This window comes from Tamandua tetradactyla, chromosome 4 (genome assembly GCF_023851605.1).
Source record: "Tamandua tetradactyla isolate mTamTet1 chromosome 4, mTamTet1.pri, whole genome shotgun sequence".
NCBI lineage: Eukaryota > Metazoa > Chordata > Mammalia > Pilosa > Myrmecophagidae > Tamandua > Tamandua tetradactyla.
This window is the reverse complement of record NC_135330.1, coordinates 101,683,167-101,702,689: the sequence shown is the minus strand read 5'-3', so window position 1 is coordinate 101,702,689 and position 19,523 is coordinate 101,683,167. Positions and strand designations below refer to the sequence as shown.

At 41.7% G+C, this 19,523-nt stretch overlaps 1 protein-coding gene across 2 annotated transcripts in view; it reads right to left on the bottom strand.

The window, feature by feature from the left end:
* The window catches only part of TRPC4 (transient receptor potential cation channel subfamily C member 4), a 242,653-nt gene that overhangs the window by 220,424 nt on the left and 2,706 nt on the right, over positions 1 to 19,523 (bottom strand). Inside the window, exon 1 of one of the 2 annotated variants that reach the window (XM_077158047.1) lies at positions 4,455 to 4,647. The exons of the other annotated variant lie outside the window; for it this stretch is intronic. The gene's annotated coding sequence lies outside the window, so the exon portion shown is untranslated. Of the gene's footprint in view, positions 1 to 4,454; positions 4,648 to 19,523 lie in introns of those variants that run through there. 2 annotated transcript variants of the gene reach the window in all.

Genomic DNA, 19,523 nt, shown 5'->3' with positions numbered 1-19,523 from the left:
TGTTGACTTTTTCAACATACTGCAAATATATAACAGCAAGAAGACTATCATGAATGCATCTCTGATTCATTTTATTGCACTTGCATTTTTCAAAAAGAATACAGTGTGCCAGATTAAGCTACAAGACATATTTTTATGTTAATTTTTCAATTAAAATTTCTAATTTTACGTAAAACTGCACCCATGTATCATCTGCTACTTCCTAAGAAGCCACTACTCTGTAACATTGCTATATGACAAAGGAGAGTTTTTGTTTAAGGAGACGAAAGGCGCACTAATATTAAGGGGCTATCATGTACAGTTCAGTTACAACAGCACATCAAGTACTGAAACCACTGTCTTTCTTTTTTTTTTTTTTTTTTTTTTTTTTTTAGAGAGAGGGAGGAAAGGAAGGAAAGACAGAGAAGGAAGGAAGGATGGAAGGGAGGAAGAAAGGGAAACATCTTTAAACATTTTCTTGTTTTTATTATATTTTGTTTGTTTGTTTGTTTTTTACATGGGCTGGGGCCGGGAATCGAACCGGGGTCCTCCGGCATGGCAGGCAAGCACTCTTGCCCGCTGAGCCACCGCGGCCCTGAAACCACTGTCTTTCATCTCCTATTTAAGCAAAACAACTTTTAGAGGTTATATGGATTTTTTCTTTAATTTAAAAAGACAACTTCATTAGTTCATAGAAGGATGTAGTTTTAAATTATTTGAAAAGCATGTGTCTATTTTTCAGTTTCCCAGAGGAACGCGTTCTCTTCCTAAAGGTTTATTTTCTTTTCATCATAGAGTTACTTAGTTAGTACAATATTCTCAGAGATGAGGGCAATATTAGGGTATTAGGGCTGATGGTAGAGATGTAGCTGAGCTATTATAACCCTGATCGAAACAGTCTCAAATCCCTTAAAATATTGAGGTACTTAATTAACGTATCCGGGAGGGGTAGAAATAGAAAACATAAGGAAAGAGAATTCTAAAACAATCCATCATCAGAACTAGATAGAAGGAAATACCCAATTAAAGTTGAGTTAGGTTGAATAAGTTTTAGTATTTATTGGGGGGAATGGGGCATAAATTCGTTCAAAGGAAAAGGTTTTCATTTTGCGCTGTCTCCTCAACCTCATTTTTAAGAAAATGCCCAAAGTATTTAAAAAAAATAGGTATCAAAGAGATAAAAATAGTAATTTTGGTTTGGTCCAAACAATACAATTTAGAAAGGCAAGATGTACATTAGAATCTGATCTCATAAAATGCTTGGCTATGATTTTGGAAAAAGGCAATTTAATAGCTGATTATATTTTCCCTTCACTAACCTTTTTCCAAAAGGAAAACAATTATATGCTCATAAGAAAATATTTAGCCCACAGTCTTACTGTCATAGCCATTGTTTAACATTTCCCATATATATATATCTTCACTTACAAAATCCCTTGTCTCTTTGAGCACTGATATTTATAACACTAACGGTTGAACAAGTGTGTGTATCTTTTTTGTTCCAATGCATTGATTAGAAAAATGGAGATCATTTCAGTTTTCAGCTGCTAAATGTCATGGAGATAATCTACACTGCCATGATCACCCTGTCAATTAAACATGCAAGTACAAAAATAAGACTATTTCCAACAATATATTTCTGAAATAACAATTTTAGTTTGACAGGATTAAAATCAACACATTTTAAAGGGGCTTACTATACTTCAATACACACTCAATCATTTCTGTACTAGGGTAATTTGTGAGCATTTGATATTTAGCATTTAGTATTTGATACCAGACAATTCAGACATTTTCATTATTTTGATATCAATAAAAATTACAGTGATTAAACATTAATCTTTCATCAACAGTTCATGGTCAGCAATTTTTTTCTATTTTTTTTTCTGGTCAGCAATTTTTATAAGCATAATTTTTCCAAATGCCAAAGTGCTAATCTTACCCACTTCTTTGAAATGCTGACAGACACAGCCATTCAAATATTGATGTGCAGCCCTATCTTATTTCCAAATTCCTCATGGGTCGAAATGGTGTAAAAGCTTATGAAGCACACTATTTTTGTTCTATTTTTTTCTGTTTTTAAATTTATTTGGCTTTGGTTTACTGAATAAAGACATTGGGCCAGATAACGCTTTAGTACTTTGAATGTCTGTAGCTCTCTATGCAGCACAGGAAGTGTTTAAAATGTATATAATGAACAAGATATTCAAATTTCCTCTATTTAGAAAGAATAAAAAGGATGTTTCTGGAGTTTTCTATTTATGTGAAGTATGAGCTGATTAAGGATATCTGATAAGGAACTTTATTTGGTCTCTTACTATTATAATAATCCAAAATAGTTCTAAATTCATAAAAATTAACATTCTCATAGTCTCCTCTATGCATTTTGATCCTGACCTTTTGTAAATAAGGAAAATAAACAATATAAAAGTCACAAAATTTTAAAGCTTGGAAATCAATCCACATCATATATCTTTGAGAATGAACATTAAGGAAGAAAACTGAAAATTACCTTATTTTTCAAGATCAGATATTTTTCAGAAACATTGCCAATGTTTGAAGAGATATGCTCCTTGATCTGTCTGGGTTAGGTCCTTGATGCTTTGACGAATGCCCATGTTCCTTTAAGTTCTTCTCAAAGAGGAAAAACTCTTCTAAATTTGTAGTCACAAATCTTCCCATTTCTCATTTAACTATCTACCTACCTAACGATACATCCATTCACTCAACAACTATTAAGCAAATTTTGTGTGTGGACCTCATCCACTAGTTAGCATTCCTTCCTGTACTTAACTTCCCCAGCATGAATGCAGCCCAGGACATTGGGTCCTGGAGCTTAGCTGAGTGGCTGGATTCCCAGCAGAGCTGGTGGGAAGGCTGGCTAGCGAGTCAGGGCGCATTCACAATCCATGCAGCGTTTTCCTTCTTACCACCTGTACGAATCTGGCCATCCTTTATCAATGCAAGATATTTGTATAGAGTACCTTGATAAAGCCTATGTAACTTCTACCAGTGTGCTGATTTCATTAATGATGCTGTTCATTCACGAATACAGGCTTTAAAGTGTTTCTTTAAAAATATCTCATTGAATTTTTACTTTAATTTCTGAAGTAGCTGACATCGCTATACCTCATTGCTCTTTCTCCTTAAAGACTTAAAGTGTGTGTGTGTGTGTGTGTGTGTGTATGACAGAGAGAGAGAGACAGAGAGAGAGAGACAGAGAGAGAGAGACAGAGAGAGAGAGAGAGAGAGAGAGAGAGAGAGATGGGGGGCTACCAATTCAGTGAATAAAAGTAGGCATTACAAATGTAAATGCAATAAAATTTTAAATACAAAACCTTATCACAGGGACCACCATTTCAGTGTTTTAACCTAAACACCTGCCCGTACTCTAATTGAGACTTTCACTTAATAAAACAAAAACTCAAGGTAACCTTTTTTTCTTAAAGAATTTGTATTATGCCTTGCACTAGGATTTCTGTGATAGGAAAACCAGAAATTGAATGAGCCCTGGAAGATTTTCTTCAGTTCTGCAAGTCCGTTCTAAATTTCTTTGTAATAAATGAGCTGCTTTGCATGTATTGCCTCTGCCTCCTGCACACCTGGGCTTGGGGCTCACTCCGGAGACACCTGCTGCATTTCAGAGCTGCGGGATTTAACTGGGAAGGGCCTGCCTGCGAAATGGGATAGGCGGTGAATGCACCACGGTGGGTGCAGACAACATAAGCGGTCCCTTCTCCAGTCCCTCCCAAGCCCGCCCTCCCTCCCCAGTATTCTCAGGTCCCCGTCACAAAAGGCAGCTGAGCCCCCAGCTGCAACAAGCGGGCGTCCAGCGAGTCCCAGCGAACCGCCCAAGTAACAAAGAGGGTCCTTGGCTTCACCGGGACCTCGATCGCCACGCAAACCCGGAATCCCTAGCCTGGGTCCAGGAACGCGGATAAAAGTGCTTCTGTGTCTCGACAGAAAACGAAAATGACGCAGAGTGTAACTGACCGATAGGATGCTGACCACGTCCCTTCTTTCTTCTCCCAGTTTAGGCTCCGGGGAACCTGGGTTCGGTCACAGGCGCTCTGGGGCGACCACAAGCTCCATTTTCCCCAAAGGCATACCGGGCTAAAAACAGCCTCTGTCCCCAGCACGGCCGCCCGGCCGCAGCTGCCCTGTTTACCATATAAGTCACCCTGGGGGTTCGCTCCTCGCCCTGTCCCCGGCTTTAAGGCTGGGTGCGGCCTGAGGCAGACCCCCGAACTCCAGCTCAGCTCGGGTCCACACAGACCCGTCCGCCAAGCCGGTCCCCTAGCCCCGAGGCGAAACCCGGCGGCCGCAGTCTTCGGGACTCCCAGCCCCTGGGGACGTCCGCCTCCCAGGAGGGAGCCGCTTCCCAGGCAGCCGCCTGAGAAACTTAACGGAGGTCCCAGAAAGGAGGCGACGCGCGGGTCCCGTCAAGCTGAGCTCGCAGGCGACACACCCTTTACCTGCAAAGTTGCCGTCTTCTGGGTGGAGCGCGATCAGGTCCCGGCCCCCGCCGCGCGGCGACCCCGCCGGAGGCGAGCTCTCCCGGGCCAAGTGTTCGGGTACTTCCTCGGGCGCCGCGGAGTTTTGGAGCATTCCAAAGAAAACGCACGAAACCAAGCCGGAGCCCACGCAGCTGGCACGCAACTGGGCGGAGGGAGGGTGCTCCGCGCGCGAAGCCAGGGGAGACGGGGGAGGGGCGGCCGGGAGCGGGAGGGGAGCGCGGGGGGCGGAGAAGCTCGCTTCGGGGGCCCCCCCTATCCCGCCTGGCCGGATCCCTCCCGACAAAGTTCCCACGGCTGATAGCGGACGGGTCCCGGGCGCTGCGGGCTAGGGTCCGCGCACGCCGCGGTCTGCAAGAACCGGCCGGTGGATGCGCGCCCCCACGCAGCGCTCCGCGTGGCGGTGGACAGGACTCGCGTGCCCGGCAAGAGCTGGCCCTCAGCCCCCGGCTCGGCAGCCCCGGATGCCCCCCGCGGTGCCCCCCGCAGCCGGCGGGTGGCGAAAGCCCAGCTTCTCTGCCTGAACCCGAGTCCGACGCAGCTCTGGGTCCCCGGAACTCTCCCAGGACGCGGGAGCCCCGTGCGCACCCGGGCCTGACTCCTTTACGCCTGGCTCCCACCCCCCAACACAGCGCAAGTTCCCGTGCGGCCAGTCGCCGGAGGTGCGCAAAGTACGCCCACCCCACCCCACGGCTCCCAAAGCTTCTCCCACTCGCGCCCGGCGGGATCCCGGCACACCCTCGCCTGGCCTCGAGGGGTCAGACTTGGCCTGCAAGAGCCGAAGACGCGGACAGCCGCGGGGGGCAACAGTGAGATGGTCGCGCTGGGGACAGGCTGAGCTACGACCTTCACCCCCACCCCCCACCCCCAGCTGGGTCTCTCAGCCGGTCCCGGGGAGTCTGTGAGTGCCTGCTAGCCAGGACCCACGGCGGGGCCCGTGTGGGAGACGCGAAGCTCGGGGGGCGCAAGTGGGATATGTGAATGCGCGCGTGTGCGCGCATTGTGTGCACATGTGCGTGAGCGCATTGTGTGTGCGGGTGCGCGCATTGTGTATGCACGCGTGTGTGCGCAGTGTGCACGCGCGCGGGCGCGCGGCGGGCAGAGCAGCGAAATTTCAGGTTACAGGTAACCTCTTGGCCAGTCTTTCTGAGATTCACACAGGAAAATATGATTCAGGTGCGGGAAGGAAAACATAATATTGGTAAAGTTGGCAATAACTTATTGATGCAACTGCGACGCGGCGATCCCCAGCTTGTCACTCACCTGGCGTGGGTGGCCACGACCCCATTACTCAGAGAAACCCTGGAGGGCCCATTTGTAGAACAGAGAGTGGCGTCCACGCGGACTCTCAGCCAGCGTTGACCCAATCGCTCCTCTCCGTTTCTGCTAGATTTCCTTTGTTTTCCGAAAAATCCCTGGGGGCCATGCAGGGGACTGGGGGCTGCTCTGCGCGGGCAGCGTCCCAACAGATGCCCACCCTAGCTGCCCGTGTGGGCAAAGGATGGGTGGCGGCCCCTCCCCAGATCCTGGCCGCGCGCTGTCACGGGGTCTGGGAGACCGCGCTGGGCCGGCTGCCGGGAGCAATGGGTTCTCCAGGGGCGGAGGGAAGCAAAAGGAGGTGAACCGGCACCTACACACAAGCGCCAACGCGCCAAATTAAAGAATTTCCTTCTTGGGTATCTCTTCTTTTCCCAGTATCATTCACTTGGATTGAGTTTAGGAAGTATTTACACGGTTAAAGAGGATGTTACTCGCATCGTGCACTGGGTGGGCGCCTTAAAATCACTTTTCTTATTCTTTTCATTGGCTTCCAGCCATTCTGATGAGTGTATCTCTGCGCCCAGCTTTGGCCCACGGTCTGCATTTCTAGGAGCTCCCTCTAGGGCGTCCCCTCTGAAATGCTGAGTCCTTTCTAGGGCAAATCCAGCTCCTATACTGCCTCCCAGAAAACAACAAAAGGAATCAAGACTTTTTTGCTCTTTTCCACAAAAGTACATCAACAGCTTTAAACGATCCTTTAATTTTCTTAGTGTAATAGCAGGCTTTAATAAAATATGGAAGAACACGTCTATATGTAGACATCATAATGGATCTTACAATAAATTCAAGTATATCTGACAAAAGGGGCTCAATACATATGAAATTCTATGAAATGCAATGCAACTGTAAGTATGATTCTATTTCTTCATGAAATTCCTTCTATTTCCTCATTAGTAATAGGTAACAAATATTTTAATATCTAAGAAATACGAAATGAAACTAAAATGTATAGACATGATGCTTGTTTCCCAGGCTTAAAAATAAAAATCATCACGTGATTCAGTGTGTATCTTTAAAAATGAACCTCTGGTAAATAAAATTCCACATACTACGATGAGTATATGTCCTTGTAATGCGTTAGAAATACACGGGAAGCCGGGGGGCCACACGGCTCCGCAGGCAGAGTTCTCATCTGCCATGCCAGAGACCAGGGTTCCATTCCCGGTGTCTGCCCATGTTTGGGGGGGAGGGGGGAAGAAAAGAAATATATGGGAAGGAATGTGAATCGGTGACAGCACTTTACACATTGATTAGAGGTTCTGAACTTCACTGTGCTACTTTCAGTCTGTCCCAAGTTAAATAACTCCGCCTGCCTCACTCAGGATATTTTCTTTATAGCCAATATCATCTGGTTATTTGTTGTTGATGAGAGATTTTTTTTTTTTATCTATTTCCTTAATTTGTTATTTTTCCCAAATGAAAGGCACCTATGAATTTACAATGAATATGTATCAGAAAGGAGCAGCGAGGAAGACATTATCGTGTCCCCATCTGAGCGGCCGTGTTCCCATGGGGAGAAAAAGCTCTACTGATCATTGAGCTTGTTTTGAAGCTTCCAAGTGATTATCAATTGCTGATGTCATGCCACCTACCGAATGATTCACAATTATTTGAAATCTGTTTAAACAAAGCAGTAAACTGCATATTATACATTCATTAGTGATGGACAGGGGGAATTTGGGGCTTGTTTTCTTTTGTTACAATTTAAAAATACAAACCTGGCATCATGCCACACACCGGCACACCACATAAAATGCAATTCATTGAAGTCAGTGAAAATGACAATAAAATGTCATGCTTAATCCAGAAACATGTTTCGTAATTTATTCAAGAAAGCAAGAGAGCACTGTTGTTATGAATTATCTCTATGAGATATTGAAGTATTTCCCAAAACTTGGAAATTTGTGTTGCTTTTATACCATTTTCCCCTATTATAAGACTTTGTTGAAAGCCTTTGGACATACATTTTGATCTGCACATCTGGGTATACTGGGTATATCCTCAGAAGACCTTCCTACAAATAGAGCCACCGGGTCAAAAGGCAGACACATTTTAAAGCTCTTTGGTATACATTATATTTTTCTAAAGATTTTAGCACCAGGAAGAGCTGGTTTTATTGATTCCTCATCAACATGGAACATAAATAATTTTTCCCGTCTCCCTTCTCTTTCTTTGGTATTGCTCTTTTCTTTTTTTTTGGGGGGGGGAGCATCTCAATGATGAGTTTTATTTCTAATAATTGTGATTTTTATAGATATGCCTGCCAATGTTTTTGCTTTTTATTTCTTGTGAGTTTATATACTCTTTCAATATTTATAGGCATTTTATTGCTTTCCCCCATTTGATTTGCAATTTGTCTTATTGTATTAAGAAGATTAATCCCTACCATATGTATGGTAGAAACTGCTCAGTTTTCATTTATTGTTCAATTTGGGGGGTGATGTTTTAAAATAGCTTTATCTCTTCTGTACAGTGAGCCAGCACAGTTTCTATGAGTCACTTCTCTTCGAGCTTTCACGTCCCTGTAGCCTTTTCCCCTCTTAAGTTCACATATCTTTCAAGCATTTTGAAAATGACTTCACTTTTTACAGACTCGTTGAGTCATTAATTTTGTGACCCTGGAGTCCTGCTGCCTCCAATGGGGGTCTCAGGCTCAGCATTCCCTGGACCAGTATTTAGAGAACGTGTTAGGTGCTGGGTGCCTGTGGGCAAAACCTGCATGGACTTGCCCTTGCACAGCTCAGACTTTGGGGAAGACAACCAGAAAACAGTAAATATACTACATCACCAAATTATTTGCAGTATTAGAGAGCGATTAAAAGAGCAGGGGAGAGAGGGACTTAGAAGGGTGGTGGGAGAGATGGCGACGGTGGGTTGAAATTGTAAACACCTTGTCAGGACAGGCTTCATTCCTATGGAGACATTTGAGCAAAGACTTGGAGGAAGTGGGGGAGCTGGCGTGGGGTCCCCGTGGAGAGCGCTGCCAGGAGGAAGGGGCCAGGTGAGAGAGCACCTGATACAGAGAAAGGAGGGTAAGGAGGCTGAGGGCCTGTAACTGAAGCAGGGAATCCCAGCCTGCAGACCACAGGAAGGCTTTTAGTTATGCAAAGCAGAACCTTGGGAACCGATCCGCCACAGGGCCTGGGATCTAAGGATTACTCCAGCTGCCCAGTTGAGAATACACAAGGGAAACAAAGACGGAGGCCTGGAGAGCAGTTAGGGCCACTAAGCGGACAAGCCAGGAAACATACAACGTGGAGATGGATTTGCACTAAGGCACAAGTGTCCTGTTGGCAAGCGGGATGTGAGAAAGTAAGAGTTAGGAGGTTGTATGAGTTCCCCTAGGGCTGCTGCAACAAAGCAACACAATTAGGTGGCTGAAAACCACAGAAAAGTATGGTCTCAGCGACGTTCTGGAGTGCTAGAGGTCTGCAATCAGGGACCAGCAGGCTATGCTTTCTCTGAAGGTTCTAGGGGAGGCTCCGTCCTGGGCTCTCCCAACTTCTGGTGGCCTCTACCATCCTTGACATTTAGACACATCACTCCAGCGCTGCCTCCATTGTCACACACATTCTCCCTCTCTGTGCCCAAATTTTCCCCTGCTTGTAAAGACACCAGCGATGCCACACCCTACTCCAGGACAGCTTCATCGTAACTTGATTACATCTGCAGAGAGCCCATTTTCAAATAAGGCCACGTCCCAGGTTCTGGGTATACGTGAATTTAGGGGGCACACTAGTAACTCAGTACAGATGGAGAAGAGATTTTTTTTTTTTTGCTTGAATAATTAGAAGACTCAGTAAATGATCTTCTGAGAGGAAAATAGAAGACGGGAAATGTTTAGGAGGAAGAAGGGGGCTGCAGTTTGAACGTGTAAGTCTGAAGTGGCTAGGAGCACGTGGAGAAGCTGTGGGCCTTAGACAATGCTTGCTATTCTTACCTGTAAAAGGGTGAAATCACTGTTCCTTACCCCAGAGGTTGTGATGACGACCAGAAACAAATTTCTACCTACAGCACCTACAACAACTTAATCGGCAGGGTATGGGATGTGTAGGTTTTACCTACACATTTATTATTATAACTGGTAAATAATGCATTGATTTCTCCTTTCCATACTTATCAAGGGTGATAACACCTGTTATAAAGCAGGCTGTTTCGATGGGGCTCCTCATGCTGTCTTCTCCTCCATTGACAGCTCCGTTTTGATGAGGTGACCCAACACCACCATCCTTCTCCTTCTCTGTCCCGTTGGGTTTGATCAGTTACCATTTCCCATGGTTGCAAGGCTGCAGCTGAGCAGTTTCATCCCAAGTGCCCAAGGTCTAAAAGGTGCCGGTGATTTGAGATGAAATCACTTAATACAAGCAAGGACGTGTACCAAGGATAAGTAAGTGCATGGACAGGACAGAAGCACTGAATCCTCTCCTTAGCCAAGCCTCTCACTGCCCGAGGCTCTGCTGGTTCTCAGATGACCAGTTCCATGTCCTGCACCCCGGTCTGATGCTCCACCACAGATGGGACATGAGAGTCTCCTGTCCCACGTCAGCACTGCTTGTCTCAGCACTTCGCCTTCACTAGCAGCTCTTTTCCACAAATGCCTGTTTACTTAATATTCCTGAATATAAGTAGCCTCTCCTAGATCGGAATGGAAACAAGCATCACGGGAAGACCAGAGAGAAGTTTTGGCTGCTTCGAGAAGCAGAAGTACTTGTACACCAGTGTTTATAGCAGCATTATTCACAGCAGCCAAAGTATGGAAGCAACCCAAGTTTATATCAACAGATGAATGGATGACCATTCGCAATGGAGTACTATTTGGCCATAAGAAGGAAAGGAGTTCTGAGATGTGCTGCCAGAAGGAAACCCTTAAAATATTATGCCCAGTGAAATAAGCAAGACACATAAGAACAGATATAATGTGATGTCACTTATAAGAAATGTCTAGAAATAGCAATTTGCAGAGACGGAAAGCAAATTGCAGGGCACCGGGGGCTGGAGTGAGGGGACTGGTAGGGGTGGGGGAGGTATATGTTTGGTGGATATGGAGTGTTTGTACATAAAATTAATAGTAAGAATAAGAAAGAAGGCTGCAGAAGATCACTTCTCTAATGAATTCTAAAAGCCTCTATGCACTAATGGAGTGCAATTTTGGTAGAGAAAAGAGACTGTTGGAGAAGGCCAAATAACCTTCCTACTGATTTTAGGACAGTTTTGTACAATTCTATGCCACAGCACTTTTTGTTTTACAGTCCGTGGTCCATTATCTTTGAACCTAGAAGAAATCCTGCCACATTCTAATGGCAGAGCGACAATTACTTCTACGTAATATCAACATTGTTATGAAAACTCATTTTTTTTCTGAGACGTTAATTTTGTGGAGAGTTAAAAGAAGGCAGGTGCCATTTTATACTGGAACATTTTACCTAATCTTTAAAATCAGATCATTCATGGAAAAAAGGAAAGTGTAATGTCTTTGGTTACAGACAGAGTTCCTACTTCCAATGTTAAGTTTTGATTTGTCTGGATTGGTGCTTCTTTATATGGATTATAAATTTCTGATAAAATAAGTAAATCTTAAATTCACTTAACTACTGTATAGTATCAAATAAAATAATATGGCAGGAAATGGAATTGCCTAACACATGACAGAAGCAATTACTGTTGATCGACCAGCCTTTCATTTCCAGTTTATTGATTAGGAATGTATTGACTATCAAATGAGTGTTAAAACCAGGTGAAATGAGCACCTTGTTTATCTATTCCAATGGTTAAGAACCTAATTCTATGGCCAGATGAATTTGTAAGCTCTGTCATTTACTAGTTGTGTGACTTTGGCCACACCATTTAACCTCTCTGCCTCAGTTTATTCATCTTTAAAATGGGGATACTGGTAGCTCCTATTTCACAGAGTTGGTATAGAAATCCATGTAAATAAATGTAAATTAACATGCTTATTGCTTACGGTGTCTGCCATTATAAGCACTATCTATGGCTTTTTTAAAAAAATTTTCATGGGAATATATTTGCCTTCTGATTTTTCACAGAAGGTGAAGTTGTTTCCTAAAATGCAAGTAAAATATGGTATATTCATGAGGGGTACGGCTTATTTTGAAAGAGTTCTTGGAGTACATCAGTGCAGAACAAAGTACAGTGGAAGACTGAAATTTATTGGTAAATTGAAGCAGAGAAAAGAGCAAATTCAAGGAACTCTGACCTGCCAGAACAATTCCGCCCTGGGTTTTCTGGATTGATTGTCACCATGAATTCTTATAGCCATGCTGGAAAGCCTGCTCCTACCCAGTAGGAAACAACATGGGCCAGAGAAATTCATCTTTTAGAATGAGCTTTGAATTCTTCAACTCCTAAAAAAAATTAATTAGAGGTTTCCACACAGAGAAATGTATTTGCCATCAGAGGTAAGAAACTGAACTATATTATCTATGAAATCTTTTTAGTATAAGTTTTTTATTAGAGGAGTTATAGGTTTACTGAAATCATGCAGAAAATACAGAGTCTTCCAAATGCCCTCTTGTTATTTTTAACAATTCACATTAATAAGGTACCTTTGTTAAAATTGATGAAAAAGTGTCATTATAATTGTACTATTAACTATACTCCATAGTTTACATTAGGCTCTTTGTGTTGTATAGTCTTGTGGTTTTTAAAAAATTTTTCCTAGTAACAAATGTACAACCAGATACTTCCCTGTGACCACATTCAGATGTTGAATGCAGTGCTTATTAGTTACATGCAAAGGTTGTATTATCCAGTACCAAAACTTTCCCCACACCCCAAACAGAAACCATGTGCCAATCAAGCAGTAACTCCCTGTTCTCTACACACACACCCCGGTCCTAGGAAACTATACTCTAAATTCTGACTGTATGAATTTGCTTATTCTAATTAGTTCATATCAGTAAGATCACACAGCATTTGTCCTTTTTTGTCTGGCTTATTTCACTCAACATGAAATAAGTTTCGTCCATGTTGTTGCACGTATCAGGACTTCACTCCTTTCGATGGCAGAGTAAGATTTTATTTATGAAATCTTTTTTATTTACCCACTGATCTATTGATGGACATTTAGGTTGCTTCCATCTTTCAGCAACTATGAATGAACGGAGATGTCCAAATATCTGTTCAAGTCCTTGTTTTCAATTCTTTGGGGTATGTGCTGGTTTGAAACTGTTTTGTATTCCAGAAAAACCATGTTCATTAATCTAATCTTGTGGGGGCAAGCCTGTTTTGAGCGGGACATTGTGATTAGGTTGCTTCCATTGAGATATGACCCTGCCTATTCAAGATGGGTCTTAATCCACTTATTAGAATCCTTTAACAGGGAGATATTTTAGAGAAAGCACAGATGCTTGGAGACAGAAAATGCCCTGGAAGATGTTAAGCTAAGAGATGAAAGCTAGAGTTTCCCCAGAGAAGCTAAAAGAGAACCCAAGATCCTTTGAGAAAGAAAACACCCTAGGATGAGCCAAAGGGACACACTAGAGCTGGGAGAGCCATTTTGGAAACCAACCTAAGAGAGAAGGGCCAGCAGACCTCACCATGAGCCTTACTATGTGACAGAGAAACCCCAGACGTGATATGCCTTTCTGGAGAGAAGGTATCCTCTTGTTGATACCTTAATTTGGACATTTTCACGGCCTTAGAACTGTTAAGTTGCAACCTAATAAATCCCCCTTGCAAAAGCCAATCCATTTCTGCTATATTGCAATCCTGCAGCATAAGCAAACCAAAACAGGGTATATACCTAGAGGTGGGATAGCCAGGTCATATGATGTCTATACCTAACTTTTGGAGTTTCTGAGGCAGTTTCTGAGGAGCTGCAAAACTGTTTTCCACCATAGCTGTACCTTTTTACAGTCTCCCAAACAATGTAGGAGGGTTACTACTTCACCACATCCTCTCCAGTGCATGCTATTGTCAATTGTTTGAATAGTTGACATTCTAGAGGGTGTGCAATGGGATCTCATTATAGTTTTGATTTGCATTTCCCTAATGGCTAATGATATTAAGCATTTTTTTTCTTTTGGGTTTTTTTTTGGCCATTTATTTATCTTCTCTGGAAAAAATTCTATTCAACTATTTTTCCCATTTTTTAATTTGGTTATTTGTCTTTTTGCTGTTGAGGTATAAGATTTCTCTATACGTTCTAGATATTAAATCATTATTGGATGTGTAGTCTCCAGATATTTTCTTCCATTCTGTAGGTTGTCTTTTTACTTTCATGATGAAGTAATTTTATGAGCAAAAGATTAACATTTGAGGAAGTCCATTTATCTACCTTTTCCCCTTCTGTTCCTTATGCTTCTGGCATAAAGTCTAAGAAACCCTTGCCTAACTCAAGGTCCTGAGTATATTTCCCTGTGTTTGTGTCTCTTATACTTAGGTATTTGGTTCATTTTAAGTTGATTTTTCCTTATTGTGTGAGGTAGGGGTCCACTTTCATTCTTTCCCTTTGCGTATGAATATATAATTTTCCCAGCACCATTTGTCAAGGAGACTAGTCTTTCCAAACTTCGTGGACCTGGCCTCCTTGTTGAAGATCAGTTGAACAGTAAGGATTGATTTCTGCCTTCTCACTTCAATTCCATTGGCCCATATGTCTGTCCTTGTGCCATATCATGCTGTTTTGATTATTGTGGCTTTGTAATAAGTTTTAAAGTTGGGACTTTAAGTCATCCACTTCATTTTCCTTTTACAAGATGGCTGTTTTAGAGCCCCTTATCTATCTATCTATCTATGCAGATAGATAGATAGATTTTTTTTTTACATGGGCAGAAACTGGGAATTGAACCTGGGTCTCTGGCATGACAAGTGAGAACTCTACCTGCTAAACCACCATGGCCTGTCCCCCTTCTATATATGTTTGATGATTGACTTCTCTGTTCCTACAAAGAAGGCTATTAGAATTTTGATTGGCATTGCAGTGAATCTGTAAATTACTTTGGGTAGAACTGCCATCCTAATATTCAGTTTTCCAATCCATGAACATGTACTGTATTTCCATGTTTTGGGCTCTCCTTTGATTTCTTTTAGCAGTGTTTTTCAGTTTTCTATGTACAATTCCATTACATCTTTGGCTTGATTTATTACTAGATATTTGATTTATTTTGTTTCAATTATAAAATGGAATTTTGTTCTTGATTTGCTACTCCAATTGTCTAGCATATAATGATCTTGTACGCTGACACTTTGCTGAATTCATTTATTAGCACTAGTTCTTTGTTGTGATTATTCAGGAATTTCTGTACTAGTCAGGATTTTCTGACTACAGGATCATATCATCTGCAAATAGAGAAAATTTTATCTCTTCTTTTCCAATTTGGATGCCTTTTACTTCTTTTCTTGCCTAATTTCTCTGGCAAGAACTTCTAGTACAATGGTGAATGCCTGATTATTCAATTATTGGGCATCCTTGTCTGGTTCCTGATCTTTCAGTCATTCACCATTGAGAATATTGTTAGAGGTGAATTTTTCATAATCCCCTTTATCATGTTAAGGTAGCTTCCTTCTTTCCTGGTTTTGTAAGTGTTTAATCAAGAAGGGGTGCTGGGGTTGCAGGAAGATGGTGGAAGCTCTAGGAATTAGTCCCGCTACCACAACAACTAAGAAACAGGTAGAAACTGTATGTACCAACTGGTTTGAAACTTCGGAGTCCAGTAGAACATCATATAGCATCCAGCGAAGAGTGAGAGGAAGATGCAGATAAGTTATTGTAAATAAAAGGAGATTGCTCTGTGCATGCTCTCCCACTCATGCCTCAGACATCACTGGGGCCAGCCCCTGCCATAGCTGCTGATGCCAGGGAGGGACATAAAAATCCACTTCCGCAAGACCCAGGGTGGGGTGGGGGAGGAGGGCACAGGGCAATCACTGATTGCAGCTTTTGATGGTCAATTTCAGCTCACTGGGGGCCTGGCTTTGATGGTGGCAGTTGTTCTAAATCACCCCAGACAAAGGTAGGAGAGGAGGCTTGAAGACAGCATGCTTTCTCAGAGCAGGGCTTGGGGCTGAGGCTTACCTGATTTAAGTCTGGCAGTGGAAGACCCACCCAAGAGAGGGAGAAGGTAGAGGGAGCATTCAAACTCCTAAAAATAAAAGGGCCACTAAGCCTCAACACGTACAAGCCCAGTTAAGACAAGGAAAACCTTGCGCTTTGCTTTGGACTTGGGCTGGCCTTCCTGATAGGAGGACTGGTACTTCAGAAAAGCTGCCTTACCACCAGCTGGTTACAAACTCAAGAAAACAGATGTCTCAGGAGATAAATCCAAGAGTTAATATTTTTAAGATATTAAATTGTGCAGTGTGCAACAAAAAATTACAAAGAAGCAAAAAATGATGCCCATCCAAAGGAAGAGGATAAAAATCCAGAAAACATCAATCAAGAAGACCACACTGTGGACAGACCAGATGAAAATTTCTTTTTCAAATCTTTCATATGCTCAAGGAGATGATGGATGAAACAGAAAGAATTAAAGGACATCAGGAAAAAATGGATGACAATAGAATCTCAATAAAGAAACATGTCTGTTAGGTCTCATTGGTTTAGAGACATCTTTAAGTCTTATATTTCCTTCTTGATTGCCTGTCTGGCTGGTCTGTCCATTATTGAAAGCAGTGTGTTGAATTCTCCTCCTATTAGTGTAGAATTGTCTATTTTTCCCCTCAAATCTGTCCATATTTGCTTCTTATATTTTGGGACTCTTCCATTAGATGCACATATATTTATAATTGTTATGTTTCCTTACTAAATTGACCCTATGAAGTCTTTTTTATTTACAATTTTAAATTATTGCATTTTCAGCTCAGGTTCTTCATATTTCAGAGTGTTTAAGTGCGTGACCTCTGCATTTGGAATATCTAGTTGGAATTCTGGCTTTACCCCTTTCTAAGTGATTGAACTTGGGCAAACTAACTTAACCATTCTATAACTCAGATGCTTCATTTGGCAAATGAATATAATAATGCTGTTTGCTTTTGATGGCTGTTACATGCGTTAATTTGATGGTATTTCTAAAGCACAAAATGAGAGTTCGACAAATATGAAAACAGTATTGATTCTTTTCAAGGCAAGAAACTTTGCTTTAAGAGATACTGAATGGAAAAATACAGAACATAATATGTAAGCCCAAATGCCGACATACCCGATGTTAGTGTCCACGTGGGTACAAAGTTTTTTTTTTTTTTTGGTGGGGGGGGGGGTTGCCTGGCCCGGAAATCAAACCTGGGAATCTAGCATGGTAGGTGGTCATTCCAACCACTGAACTACCCATGCACCCTACAAAGTATTTTTAAAAATAATTTTTAAAAGGTGAAAATATAATTAATTCTACTTAATGAAAGAAACACGGAAGTATTGCTCTGCAATATATGACAAAGGTTTGGAATTTAAGTTTCCATAGTGCCTCAGGAGCAAGAATCAAAGATCAATCATTGAAACCAACCCTGGTATCTGGCCCGCAAACACACGTGTGAGTGTTGTGGATTGCACACTGCCCTCACGACGGAATCTCGGTCCCCCCATTTGCTTTGCTCTTTCTGATTCACAACCCATGGCACTGGTCTGTCCTTGACAATTGCACACGCTGCCTACTTAAGGATACTTCCCTTCACGTCAGGGGCTTCATGACCTTTCATCTTGAAGGGGCTCAAATTTCTTCTGTGCCTTAGCATCACCCTTTGTGATCTCATCTCCTTGCAGGGCAATTAGTTCATCTCCGTTTGCCCAGAACGTTCACAGTTTTAGCATAAAATGTACCATGTCCTGAGAAATTCCCCCATTTCCTTCATCTTGGGCATACTGGAAGAGTTGTTCTTCTTATTTCTTTGTTAATAGGCCCTATTTAAAAGATCTTCCCTAGTATTTGAATTTCCATACACTATGCCTAGTGTATTATATTCATCTGGTTCTTATAAAGTTCTTATTTTTGTCATGTGTGAAGAGTCTTATCACCTCAGTGCATTTTAACATCTCAGGGGGTAGCATGATATATAAAATTTTACGTGAGGATGGGAGCTAGATATCATTAATTGTACTAGACTGAGAATTTTAGTGAACTTTTTAGTCTTTTTTATTTATAAAAGCAGCATGACAAATATTTTCTGTAGCAGGTATGATTCTCAGTCTACAACCTCCATTGAGATTAAGAAAATATTTAAATATGACCAAAATATTGCATGTACCCAAGCATATGTTGGTCCTAAATATAATGTGTACCCCTGTTTTCCTCTTTAATAAGCTTGAAAAAAATTGTTTTGGACAACTAGAATATAAAGCATATAGATGAAAGTGATAAATATCTACTTGTAATATTTAACTTATGAATTTAGTTGTCAATACATTAAAAATAATATATTATGAAATAAAATATTAAGAACTACTGCTTTTTAGGGTTCTCACATTTCATAAAACAGTGTAATTTAAACTCTTCACCTGATATTTCAAAATCGATTTCTTAATCATCATTAGATCAATTATTTACATCACCTAGCAGAGCTTTGCAGAGAGCCTTTTCCTCGCTTCCACGTTGGCTCTAGAAGATGTACAATCCTTTCTCAATGCACAGTGTACCTCACACAGGGTGCTGTCCTGGAAGAGTTATCTCTCACCACAGGAATCTAATCATTTAACTTTAGAAACTCAACTTTTTCACTTTTTCCTTTGTAAGTGAGCTGCTGATCTCCAGAAAACACATAAACGACACTCAAAAATGCTTTAAATAAGAAAAAGTAATTTACAATAACATCCACCTGAAATTTATGAACATTTATCCCTAGAAATAATTGATATTTATATCATATTTCTTTGTCCATGCTCTGTAATGGTTGAGATTATTTTAAATTAATTTGTGTTCCTTGGACATTACTTTTTTATTTTTTATTGAAAATAAGGTATTGTGCTAGTTTGAAAGGATTATGTGCTCTAGAAAAGTCAGGTTTTGATCCTGACCCATCTCATCGAGACAGCCATTTCTTTTAATCCCTATTAAGTACTTAAGGTTGGAAACTTAATTAGATTATCTCCAAGGAGATGTGACTCACTCAGTTGTGAGTATTAAACTTTGATTAGAGGGAAATGTGACCCCATCAACTCCAGGTGGGGCTTGATTGGTTTACTGGAATCCTAAAAAGAGAGCGCCATGAGAACCACGAGAGCCCACACAGGCAGACACCTTCGGAGATGAGGAAGGAAAATGCCCTTGGGGAGCTTCATGAAACAAGAAGCCTGAAGAGAAAGCTAGCGGACATCACCATGTTCGCCATGTGACTTTCCAGTTCAGAGAGAGACCCTGAATGTCATCAGCCTTCTGGAACCAAGATATCTTTCCCCGGACGCCTTAGATTGGACATTTCTATAGCCTTGTTTTAATTGGAATATTTTCATGGCCTTAGAATTAGAAAAATAAATTCCCCTTTTAAAAAGCCATTCTGTTTCTGATATATTGCATTCTGGCCACTAGCAAACTAGAAGACGGATTTTAAAAAACCTCCTAATCCCAGTAATGTATAATATGAAAAGATATCTAAGGACTATGAAAGAGATTATTTCTTTCCTGAGCAATAATTTAGGGAAACAAATAGAAACAAAACAAAAATTCAACTGGATCACATAGTATTTGTAGGTTGACTGAATGAAATATTAAATACGAAGATAGTTTGTAGTTGATGGTAGTTTGAGTTTTTCATGTTGCACTT